Source organism: Rhamphochromis longiceps, linkage group LG3 (genome assembly GCF_057381845.1).
Source record: "Rhamphochromis longiceps isolate RC_006_pf linkage group LG3, R_longiceps_female_GT1.1, whole genome shotgun sequence".
Taxonomy (NCBI): domain Eukaryota; kingdom Metazoa; phylum Chordata; class Actinopteri; order Cichliformes; family Cichlidae; genus Rhamphochromis; species Rhamphochromis longiceps.
In genome coordinates this window covers 19,680,001-19,692,969 of record NC_140559.1, presented here as the reverse complement: position 1 = coordinate 19,692,969, position 12,969 = coordinate 19,680,001, and the positions used below count along the sequence as shown (strand labels likewise).

Sequence of the window (12,969 nt, the reverse complement as noted above, 5' to 3'; positions counted from 1 at the left end):
ACCTCCACCTGGTTCTTACCTTTTTCCTGCATTGTCATGTGTTGGATCAGACTGTGCTATGGTTTTACTGGTGTTACTGGTTCTGCTGGTGAGACAATGTGTTCACAGGAAACCTGAAGGTGAGACTCAGACTTCCTGATCTTTCATGTTTTAATTTTATTGTTGTGGATTTGAATAATCTACACATTTATCATGATTTAATGTTTCAGTGTTTACATTTTGTGTCCATTCAAATAACATTTCCGTTTGTCTTATAAATATTTTCACTGTAAATTTTTATTGGATCCAGATAAAGCTGCAGGAGATGATGTCACATACATTCAAATATCACATCGCTGGCTGTGAGACAAAGCAGAAGGACCTTTGGTGGGTGATTTGGTTTTTCCAGTGTGGAGAAAATAGGATGTTTATAAAATTGTATCACTTGAAACTTGGATATTTTCTAAGAGTTCAGAGAAATGCTTAGTGGAAAATGATTACACAGTGCTCTAAGAGCAATATTGATGCTGTTTGAGTGACAGTTTCTGTAACGTGTGGTCGTAGTAAAGATGTGGGTCAGTGAACTTACAAGACTGTATATCAAAGATGGAAAACACCAGAATGACTTCATCAACTGGTTTCAGAAACTAAAAGTTACAAATTTTTTAACAGCATCATTTTAGCTTTTATAGCCAGGAGAGACTCTATTTATCAGCTATCAGCTAATGTTAGCTAGCTTGGTTATCAAGCTTCTCCATAGACTGTATGAGACAAACAGAAAGGCACTGCTAATTAGAGCTCAGTAACATAATTTCTTCAGCAGAGGTCCAGTTCAGGGACTCCAATTAACTAAAGTGAAGCCCAACTGACAGCTGGCAGATATAAATAGGCCACGCCCCTAATAATGCAGACTGTAAGCTTTAATAACATTTAAACAGGTCAGTTATAACAACAATCACCTCATGCACAGCAAATGAATATCAGTCTGTCTGTAGATTTTCACACCATGTTAAGTTCTGTGTTTGCTGAACGGTGTGTTTGTCGTCTGTGGTTAACACTAACGAGTCTGCGACTGTTTCTGAGGAAGGAACAATAAGAGCTTCATCTGCAGGTGTTTCAACACAGAGGTGTGAATGTTAAATAGAGGAAGAAACACGTGAGTTATTTGTAAGAGTATTTCTGTAAACTCACACAGGTCAGACACTGTTATCATATTTACTAAATATAAAATATACTTATTGTATTGTAAATTTCCAATTACTATAAACTAATTTCCTGCAATATTGTTCACGGTTTTCCTTTTAAGATTTACTCTTTCATATTTATGACACCAGCATCTTAAATTTGTTCTGCCTCTCTATCTAAATTCTGAATTTATCTTTTATAAAGTCAATAATTTAACAGTTTGTCTATCTGTGATTTTGATCAGCTAACATGTTAGTCATTAGGTTACTGCTTTGTTAGGTCCCTTTATCTCACATTCGACTTCATGTTGAAATATTTAAAACTTTTAAAATAATCCTAACAGTTTTCATATAAAGATTTGTGAGTGGCAGCAGTTTCATGTCTGTTATCAGCTGTTCTGTCTGCAGTGACGTCCTCTGTGTGTGTTTTACTGTGCAGACACTGATCCAGCTGCAGTTTACTCAGCAGTGAGAACTGAAGACATCACTTACGGAAAAATCATCACAGACAAGAACAAACGATCACAGATAAGAGGTAAAGCTGCTCTTCATCACTTCTACAGTCAGGTTTCTCTCAAATCTAAACATTAGAGTGCTGATGTTTCCCCTGCAGCCTCCCTGGACACGTCTATGCCAGGGTGCTGGACAGGGGATAAAACCTTGGGTTCAGGAGGAGCAAAGAGGTTTTTCTTGTGGTCTTGTAACACTGGACCAGGTCTTTATTCTTCTGTATTCAAGTGTGCTTCAGAGGTTTCCAAACTTCAGCTGCATCTCTTTCGGTGATTTGGCAGTGTGCTTCAGGAATATTGAGTATCTAGCCTGCTGCTCTTTGGTCTGTCTCCACCTGGAGGTGACATCACGACCTGGTGGAGCTTTTACTTCTGTGTTTATAGGGACTTCGTAGTTCAACAATGTAGCTCCCCGTTGTGTTTTAGGAAGAAATTTGCCCAACTGTGGCACATCTGCACTTTTGTTTGGTTAATCTGATGGTAAATTCAGGGAAAGTCTGCTGCAACTCAGCCACAGGTCCACCTTTCATAGATCAGCTGTCCCATTTGGTGCAACAGAACACAGGTAGTGATGTAACTCAGCCATGTGTACCAAAACTGCCAAAATGAGGCCCAGATGGGTCTGCTGTCTGTTTCTGATACATGAATTTATTGCTAACATGAGTCGTATAAAGAAGAAGGCTGAACAGACCAAAGAGTGTTTTCAGCCTCTCAAACTGTCCTTTAATGAAATGAATCCTTTAAAAACTTTGTAATTATTTAATTTCTAAAAACTGAGTTCAGTAAAACAATAAAACTTCCTGTTGCTGGCTGCAGTCAGACTGAATCTGAGGACACTGATGAGAACATGTCGGCTTTCGTCCTTGTAGATATTGTATCTGCAAAGAAAGAAGATGGTGGCTTTGCTTTCAGCACAGGCGACTTACAGATCTGTCCATTCAGACATTGGTTCACAGCAAAGGTGCTGAGAAGAGAAAGAAACTGAAACCCACTGCAGTCTTTAAAATAACCCCCCCCCCCCCCCCCCCCACAAACGTCTTCAAGCAATTTAAAGAAGTCCAGACACTCTTTCCAAGCACTTTAGACCACTGCTCGATATTAAGTGCAATCTCAACAGTCATGAAAACTACTATGTATAGACCCTATAGACCTAGTAATACAAATACAGAAAAGAACCCAACAATCATATGACCCCCTATGAGCAAGCACTTTGGCGACAGTGGGAAGGAAAAACTCCCTTTTAACAGGAAGAAACCTCCGGCAGAACCAGGCTCAGGGAGGGGCGGGGCCATCTGCTGCGACCGGTTGGGATGAGAGAAGGAAGACAGGATAAAGACATGCTGTGGAAGAGAGACAGAGGTTAATAACAGATATGATTCAATGCAGAGAGGTCTATTAATACATAGTGAGTGAGAAAGGTGACTGGAAAGGAAAAACTCAATGCATCATGGGAATCCCCCGGCAGCCTACATCTATTGCAGCATAACTAAGGATTCAGGGTCACCTGGTCCAGCCCTAACTATATGCTTTAGCAAAAAGGAAAGTTTTAAGCCTAATCTTAAAGATAGTGTCTGTCTCCCGAATCCAAACTGGAAGCTGGTTCCACAGCTCTCTGTGCACAAGGTAGGCCATGTCAGTTTGAGGTCATACTTTTGTCGTAGGTCCGTAAGCATAGAGGGATCCAAACTTCAAGTGCTGGTGTTTATTCACACACATCAAAACAAACACAAGTGTTTATTTCCAAGTTAAAACAAAATAGTAATTTCACTGAGGAAAAAAAGAAATCAGTCTACATCGCGTCGTCTCTCTGCGTCCGGCCACAAAATTTTGCATACATCACATGCAATATCCTCTAGTCCAAGGCACCGGGGAAATTATCTTCTGGAATGGCGTGTCCAGGCCTGACATGATGCCTGGTCAATATCCCCACATGCCTCTTCCACTGCCTGTAAAAGGGCTATGTGTTGATGGGGATGACGGTCATAGACCTTCCAGCGCCAGGCAGAGAAGAACTCTTCAATTGGATTCAAGAATGGAGAGTATGGGTGGAGGTTGAGTACAGTGAGGGGTGGGTGATCTGTAAACCAGTTGCGGACCAAAGCAGCCCTATGGAAACTAACATTATCCCATATGATGACGTATCTGGTCTGCTCTGGTCTCTGAACAGTAGTGAGCATGTCATGTAAGGTGTCCAGGAATGTAATAATGCGTGCAGTGTTATATGGGCCCAGGGTTGCATTATGGTGAACAACACTATTGAAAATGATAGTTTTTATATTGTCATTTGTGCTTTGAAACATATAATCATTTGTATGCTGATAAAAATCATATCCTTATTAGGTCTGTTAAAAGTCTGTGTGCACTTGTGTACCATGAGATGAGAGGAAGCAGCCTTGACGGTATAATTTCCATTATAGCTTTAGGAACTAGACTTTGCTCTTCCTGAAAGTGCATGACTTCACACCTTTAAGTGTTCGTTTGAGAGATGATCTATTCCAAGTTCCTGTTCTTATCATTTAGTGAGACGCTTACTTCTGCTTTTCTGCATACCTCATACACAGTACAGTTTAAGTTCATTGAAAGGTCATATGTCTATGTATGGTATAGCTGGAAACACACACACACAGAATACAGACACTGATGTTGTTCAGATGTGCCTGCTTAAGAATGTCACATGCATTTGTAATTGCATATTCATGAATGATTGCTTGCTGACAATAAAAAGGGCTGTAGCGAAGGAATCAGTCAAAGTTGACTAAGGACAGGTGAAGGCCTGGGCTGACTTCCCTCGCGAGCCACAAAGACAAAGCGCTCTGTCTTGTTTTGTTTTGTCGTGCAGTTTGGGCTTGTGTTCCAGCAGCGTTTGTGCCTCGATAAACCCAACAAACACATTTTGACTTACAGCTGCACACATAGTTCTGTTACCACCACGTTGTCCTGGGACACTGATTATGGCACGGTGTCCAATAATGTTCCTGCCACGCCTTCTTGTCTTAATGAGGTGAAAACCAGCCTCATCCACAAAAAAATGCCCATGACCCATCTGCCTCTAGCTCCATCACTCTCTAGACAAGACAAAACTAATTCAGCACAGCAGGTACATGCACAGCACTGCAGTGTGCACTTCCTGATTCAGTACCAATGATACTATAGCTTACCTGCACATAGTCATATCGCAGCTGTTTTACACGTTCACTGTTTCTTTCCAAAGGTGCTCTGTAGATTTGTTTCATTCGGATTCTGTTGCGAGCAAGAACACGACCTCATACAGAAATGCTCACATTTTGTATGTTTTGAAAGGTGGTGTCATCCTCAATTATGGTCTGCTGAAATTTGCGTAGCCTTATAGAATTATTTGCAATCACCATATTGACTATATGCGCAGTGTTGGGAAGGTTACTTTTAAAATGTATTCCGTTACAGAATACAGATTACATGCCCCAAAATGTATTCTGTAACGTATTCCGTTACGTTACTCAATGACAGTAACGTATTCTGAATACTTTGGATTACTTACTATATTATCATGCTTTTTACAACAACGTGAATGTACTATTGCTGTGTGATTTATTACTATTACTGAAGGTCCGCGACTCCGAACTGTAGTAAAGGGACCTCTGACTAATACGGCGGGGTCCCTGTTGGCTCGTAGCCGAAAAATAGCTTTACTTTGTTGTGTGGGTCAACTTTTCTTGCGAGAGACAGAGAGGCGTTGAAAGACTGCTCCAACGGAACTTATTGTTTTCGGAGGAAAACACGAACACGGTGTACAGTCGAGTCTTAATAGCTTACTTACAACTGGGCTCGTCAGGCACTCTTCTTGGCTGCAGTGGTTATTATTATATTTACATGCTTCCAGCTCCCGTTTTTCCTCAACGACAACTCGTACCTTTCCACTCCCCTTTTTCTCTCTCCCTCCTCGCGCTCACAGACCCATAGCGTGTACGGCAGTCCATTCTCCCTGCAACACGGACTACACTGCCCATGATGCTACATTCTTTAGAGCTATGCTTGTAGCATTCTGCCTGTTAGCTTAGCACAACAACAACAACAACGAAAAGGCGCTCTCTCACCCAGGAAACACACAGTTGCACAGAGAGAGAGAGCGTCGCCCTGTAACCATGGCAACCATAACGCTGCCGCCTGGAACAACAGAACGTAGCTGTCAAACAAAACCCAAACAGTCCTGACCCGCGACAAAATGAAACAGGAAAGTACCGCAGTGTAATCCATTTATTTCAACAAAGTAACTGTATTCTGAATACCACCTTTTTAAACGGTAACTGTAACAGAATACAGTTACTCATATTTTGTATTTTAAATACGTAACGGCGGTACATGTATTCCGTTACTCCCCAACACTGTATATGTGTTTCTTGGTCTGCAGTGAACATGCTTCCTCTGCCCCCAGCATCTGGTCGTCTAGCAATTCTGTAAAGTAACAATTTCAGTATTTTTACATCTACGGTATTGTTGTGTTTCTCATTAGCATATGGCAGTGCTACAAATCTTAGTGCAAAGTGACTGTGCTAACCGACTCTCATTTTGACATGTCCTTATGATGCCTGCTACAGTGTAGCGGCTCAAGTTAGGCTGAACCCGTTGGCCGGCTACCCTCAGGGTCATTCCATGGTTGATTACATCGTCCACTATTGTGCCTCTGATGTCATCAGCAATTCTATTTCTTCCTCTTCCCCCTCCTCGTCCTCCTCTTGCTCCTCCTTTTCCTCTCCCTCTAACTTCACCTCCTTGTCCTTGTCGTCCTCTTCATCCTACTTCTTCACCTCCACGTCCTCTTCCTCGGCCTCCTCTAATTCTCACTCTTCTCACTCTTCCGTCTCCCTCCATTGTACTCCACACGGACAGGTTACCTGAAGCTTATTTTTAGTTCTTAGGCGGATTTGCAAAATGTGTGTTACAAAATGGCAAACTGAGTGCAAAGCAGTGTTTGTGCTTTTAGTTTGGCAAACTCAGTGAGTGGTTTTCCTATAAGTATTAATAGTTTTAGAAATTGTGCTATATAGGGATGGGTATCGTTTAGGTTTTATCCGATACCGGTGCCAAACCGGTACTTTTGAAACGGTGCCGGTGCTTAAACGGTGCTCAAACCGGTGCTTAAAGAATGGAGAACACAATTTTGTGTCCAAAAACCTCATGTTCAGCTGGTTTTTTGTAAAAAGATAACAATGTTAGCCTTTTCTGCAGCTATGGGGCATATATGGTATCACTCTTGGCTGGAAGCAGTGCTTAAACAATGGGAAAAAACACAAACTTTGTCCAAAAACCTCTCGTGTTTAGCCGTTTTCCACTTTTTCTTTGGTCATTTTAGCCTTTTTGGCCAGGGTGAAGGGAGTATCTGCCATCAAACAAGAAGACAGCCGCATGTAGCTATGATGATGTTTGCTAGTTCACCTTACATGCATTAATGTAATAACGTGGTTAGCCTACTCAACGTAAATTACACACGAACAACATTAAGCTACTCACACAGAGAAGAATGGCTGCTGCTGCCGTCATCATTTCTGCTACACTGGCAGGGCTAGGGGTCAGGACTCTATTCTTCGGGTTTTGGGGGATGTTGCTCCGGGTCCGATAACAGGCACCACACCCGCAGTAGATGTGCTCGGTGTGAGGTCTCGCAGCAAGCTATCAAATACGGCACATTTCTCGGCTTTTAAAAAAAAAGGCTATGCGTCGCCAGGTGTTTCATCGGATTCGAGGTGTTACCGCCTTTGACAGCATCACAGTATCAGCTTAAAGCACTTGTTGCAGGCTGCTGAGTTTGCATCTTTTGCTGTGAAGTACAGCCGGACTTTGACCGCTTCGACTTGGGCATTTTTAATCTGTAGCTCTGCTCTAAAAGAACGTATGTACCTGGACCCGCCTACTATCCTCGGAAACATGAAATGATTGGCTAGAATCTAAAGTGTATCACAGCTCAGGAAAAAAAAAAGCATCGAAATAAAGCACCGAAATGTGCGCTGCTTTTCGGTCTGGTTACTACCGTTTATGTCAGAACGACACCGGTACCCATCCCTAGTGCTATACGAATCACAGTTAGGGTTTAGGCCAGACCTTCCCAAAGTGGGGGGCGCAGAGCCATTGCAGAGGGGGCGCGGTGTGAAAAGGGGAGGGGACAAAACGCTTGGACACTGCTAGCACAGGCGCCCACAGAAACGCAAAGCAGGAGATGAAGCATCGAATATGTTTCCAAACCAACTTCATTCTAAGCCAAAGACTAGAAAATATGGTGAAGTATATCTTCCCTTTGGTTTCACCTGCACAAGTGCCGAGGTAGGTCTCCCCTGCAGGATTGGTTTTCCCTTCGTCAGGAGCAGCGCTGGGCTGTTTAAATCACGGACCAACAGTATCCCACAGTTGTTTATATTTTTAAACCCATTTTGCACAGAGGCATTTTTTGAAAAATGTATTGATAGCAATGTTGAATATTATTACACAGGAAAAAAAATCTCAGTTTTCGGTGATTTGAAACGCTGTTTACATGTGGACGAAACAGCTGCGATTTCAAAAATACCTGTGTAGGTGCGGACGCAGCGTAAAAGAGCTAGTAGTTTATTTTACTACTACCTGTAATTTATTGCAGATTACTTGTATTTGCTTAATTGTTGACTAAATGTTTGAGGTGTGAAAGAAACCGCAATGGAGCAAAATATGGGTGTTTGTGGTTGGAGGACGTGTGCGTGTGAGAAGGGGGGGGGGGCAAACATTTTTCTTGTAAAACAAAGGGGCCTAGCAAAGGCCAAGCAAAAAAAACTTTGGGAACCACTGGTTTAGACAATCAGAAAAAACTGTCATAAGAGGTGTTACACAGGACGCTAATATATATTACAGTTTTTCTGAATTGCTAAAACACATTTCTTAAAATCTCATCTCTTTGTCTCAAAGCACTAAACACAAACTTTGAAATTCAAGCTACACCCACATAACCTTCAACTTGTCTTGTGAAGCCAATCATTTGACCCCAAACTATTTGAACGTTTCTCAAAATCAAGCGCTACTGTCAAAAACCACACAAAGCCAGCCAGTTTGCAAACACATCTTAGCAACGATTACACACTACAGAAATAAATACAAAACACTGTGAGATAGCGGGAAAATATTATGTATTGGTTTCACAATGAGCAGCATTTTATCAATGTGTTTCTTCCATCATCCTCTCCCTTTTTGAACCCTATCGAGGAGTTTTTCTCAGCATGGAGATGTAAAGTATACGACTGAAACCCTTACACAAAGGAAAATCTACTTCAAGCAATGAATGGAGCATGTGGTTAGATAGGACTGGAATCTTGCTCGGGCTCGTTACACTGCAAGGGAGACCATAACATGTGTTGTGGATGAAGTCCTGCGGCTTGACCCAGCACAGAGGCATGATACTTTACTTTCCATCTACAGCGGTGACAGAAGTTGTAAAGCACAATCTTAAATCAAATTGTTTGAACTGTGTGTGTTTGTGTTCAGACTTCAAACCAGACCCAGACGTCGTCTACTCTTCACTGAAGTAGTCCACCAGTCCAACCACTGACATCCAGATGCTGGTCTCTAACTGGTCCCTCCAGAACCTCAGACCAAAGGACCCATATGCAGACATATTGCTGTGCATTTTGGGAGGAACACTCTGGTGCAGGAGTATGAAAAGGAATCAAGGAAACTAGCGGATTATAGGAACCATCTTCGTTTCAACCTAAGATGCAGACAAAGCAGAGTTGTTCCTAAGAGTTTGCGCCTTGGATCCACTGTCAGGGGATACAGAGCAGATTTGACTCTAAGGAGAGCACAAAATCAGCTTCTAAGTGAGAGGATAAGACGGGTCCATTTCACTATAGATACCCTCTAGAGCAAGAGTAGCCAGACTCTGCAGGAACTGGAAACCCTTCTACCCTCTCCGATCTTAGAAGAGGTTTACAAGTTTGTGGACAAGGCTCAGTGGGCCCAACACTCTAAAGGAGAAGAAAGACAATGCAGGAAATTCCACACCTTGCTTTCAGAAACACACACTCCTTGGTCTCTTCACAGACATATGCAAAATCAGCACTATGTTAATATGTTCTCTGCCCTCGCTAACTGGTTGTAATTGTTGTAGTTTTATTCATGGTTGTTGCCTCTTGTTTCCATGTCAGTGATCTGGTTTCACTGGTTTTCTTCGTGTGGTTCTGTGGGTTTCTAAAAACTGTCAGATGGAAAATTTGACTAGTTTGATTGTGGCTAACTGAGACACACCTCCCTTCCACCTCCTGCACACTGAATATAGCGGAAGCATCATTCAGTGGCTGCAGAAAAGCTTTGTTTCACGATGGGTGTGTTTGACGCAGCAGTTTTTATTTCTCTGTGCTCAAACAACAGAAGTGTTTAATTTGTGCTTTGTAAGCATATACTGATTTTTTTTTTTTTAATAAAATCTCCTTAAATTTGAAAATTAGCTTTTTAACAACTCAAAATGTGGATTTTTAATCATAGCCTACATATTGTGCTTCATAACTAAACATGCACAGAGGAGAATAAACCTGATTCTGTAAGTTGTCTTTTCAATGTTTTACAATCAGTCACTTTTATGCTGATTCAATAATTTAGGATAAAAAGAGATATCATTTCTTTTTAGTGTCTGATAAACTACAAACTCATCAACACAGAGCCAGAAACTTGAAATGATCATGAATAACACTGATAGCGTGCTCCCATCTCATTGTGACACCGGCTGTTACAGCAGAGCAGCTGCTTCATAAATGTCCACCAGGTCATCACTGGAGCATTAGTTAGGTTGCAGTTCAGCTTAGAAATGCTTAGAAATGAGAACATGTCACACTTCACATCACTGCTGATTTCTTTTGGGGGAATGACAAACAGATTAAAATTCACTAAAAAAGTGGAAAGGTCATATTTGGTCTTGGACTCAGAGAGCAGCCTCAAACTGTTCACAGTGTAAAAGTGTTTATAGAGAAGAAAGGTGGGCTTTATATTGATAATGCTACACCTTTGATAAATGACAACAGTGTAACGCTCTCAAAGCAAACAGCACAGCTGTAGAGGTTTTTAATGACTGCTGTCACTTATCGCCATCTCTCTTCTTAGCCTAGCTTCAGTAACTCTTTGCCATAGTTTCATGGTACAGCTCATCATCTCTCTAAAGACTGTAAATTGAAAATAACCAGCTGAAGTCAGAAGCAAGAAAGGAATCGATCTGAGGACACCAATCCTTCAAAGTAAAACACAAAATGAGAGACAAACAAAGAACCAAGCCTCCACTTGGCAAGATGACACAGACAAAGGACAACAGGGAGAAACAAACACTTAGACAGCTCATTACTACTACAGTACTGCTATGAACAAGAACACAATGTGTAGTGAAAAACAAAACCCAAAGCTCTGAATTTACTAAAAGAATAAATAAAGCAGAACACCAAGAGTCCTGACAGGGACTAGAAAGAGAGAGCATATTTCCCCTGTTTTGGCTTCCCTTCATTGGCTTCCTGTTAAATCCAGAATTGAATTCAAAATCCTGCTCCTCATATACAAGGTCTTAAATAATCAGGCCCCATCTTATCTTAATGACCTTGTAGTACCATATCACCCTATTAGAGCACTTCGCTCTCGCTCTGCAGGCCTACTTGTTGTTCCTAGAGTATTTAAAAGTAGAATGGGAGGCAGAGCCTTCAGTTTTCAGGCCCCTCTTCTGTGGAACCAGCTTCCAGTTTGGATTCAGGAGACAGACACTATCTCTACTTTTAAGATTAGGCTTAAAACTTTCCTTTTTGCTAAAGCATATAGTTAGGGCTGGACCAGGTGACCCTGAATCCTCCCTTAGTTATGCTGCAATAGATGTAGGCTGCCAGGTATTCCCATGATGCATTGAGTTTTTTCTTTCCAGGCACTAAGTGTTTATAAACCTTAAACCACATTTTAATTATTCATTATCATTAATCCAAGTTCCTGATCAAATGCGATTGTCCACTTGTTGGGTTTTCTCTGTATTATCTGGGTTTGTGACTGTTGTTGGGATTTGACCCTAGATAAATAAAACTGAATTGAATCATTAAACGTTGGATTAAATATTGTAACTGGTTGTAGTCTTTTAAAATAGCTTTAATGCATGAATCTCAAAGACACACGCTCTGTAAACGTTGTGTTTGTACAAATATAGGAAGAAACAGACTCAGAGGAAGAGGGCGGGCTTTACTTGGTGTCAGTGACAGAAATGAAAAAAGCTCAAATGAGTGAGAAGGACGATGAAGGAAACATCTGTGCTGTGTCTGCTCTGTAAGTAGAATCTCTGTGTTTGTTTGAATTCTTGTACTTTGACTGTCTGCTCTCCTGATAACTGATGATGGAGGAGAAGACATGAAAAACAAATCAGGCTGAATTCAAGTTCAAAACACCACGAGGACCAACTGCAGGTCTGAAGTTTAACAGAGTTACTGATGAATTTATGAGTGAAAAGCTGAAATAAAATGTTGGTGTTTGTGTGAACAGAGCAGAGGACAGACCTTAGTTCAGTACTAGTTGTTTGTATGTATTCAGTGTAACTATAATGTAACTTGAAGTACTTCCTTGTTCTACAGTAACTCCAGAAGCAGCTCATGAAGCATGAAATGATGTGATCAGTTTTATTTAATAATTCTGATCATCGAGAAGTTGAAATTGAAATCCTGGAGTCTCTGGTTTAGTACGAGCAGCTTTTTGCTGACCTGGTTTAGATCCACGTTTCCTCTGACAGGAAGATCAAACTGGGCTGTAGGCGACACAACATGGAGAGTTTGTTTCTGTCTTAGAGGGAAACATCAAATAATACAAAGTTGTTCTGAGTGATCACCTTTGTGTGTTTATGTCGAATCAACCTGAGTGTCATTTCTCTTTAGTTCTGATCTCACTGCTGAGCTGCACAACAAACCAAGGTCAGTAACCTTCTTCTGTCACAGTTTAAACCTGATCAACTCTGACAGGTTTTACACATTTGGATTAAAACCTTCAGTAAAGATCTCAAAGACGTGATCATCAGTTTTTCATTTTAACCCTCACAGCTCGTCTGACTGTGAGTCCCAGCAGCTCTCAGTTCTTTGAAGGAGTCTTTGTGTCTCTGAGCTGTGAGGAGGACGACAGCTCTGCTGGATGGACTCTGAGGAGAAACACAAATGCAAGACAGAGGACTCAGTGTGGAGGAGATGGGTGGGGAAGATCAGCTGGTTCTTCTTGTAACATCGATGTTTTCACCCAGGACAGTGGAGTTTACTGGTGTGAGTCCAGAGAGGGTCCCATCAGTAACATGGTTAACCTGACAGTCACTG

At 41.5% G+C, this 12,969-nt stretch overlaps 1 protein-coding gene and 1 long non-coding RNA gene across 2 annotated transcripts in view; both read left to right on the top strand.

The window, feature by feature from the left end:
* The window catches only part of LOC146673313 (uncharacterized), a 66,542-nt gene that overhangs the window by 1,299 nt on the left and 52,274 nt on the right, over positions 1 to 12,969 (top strand). The gene's annotated exons all lie outside the window — the stretch shown is intronic.
* Positions 288 to 12,582, top strand: LOC146673316 (uncharacterized). The gene is made up of 3 exons (XR_014910505.1): positions 288 to 366; positions 1,603 to 1,698; positions 12,544 to 12,582. It is a non-coding gene; the product is annotated as an uncharacterized LOC146673316 (long non-coding RNA).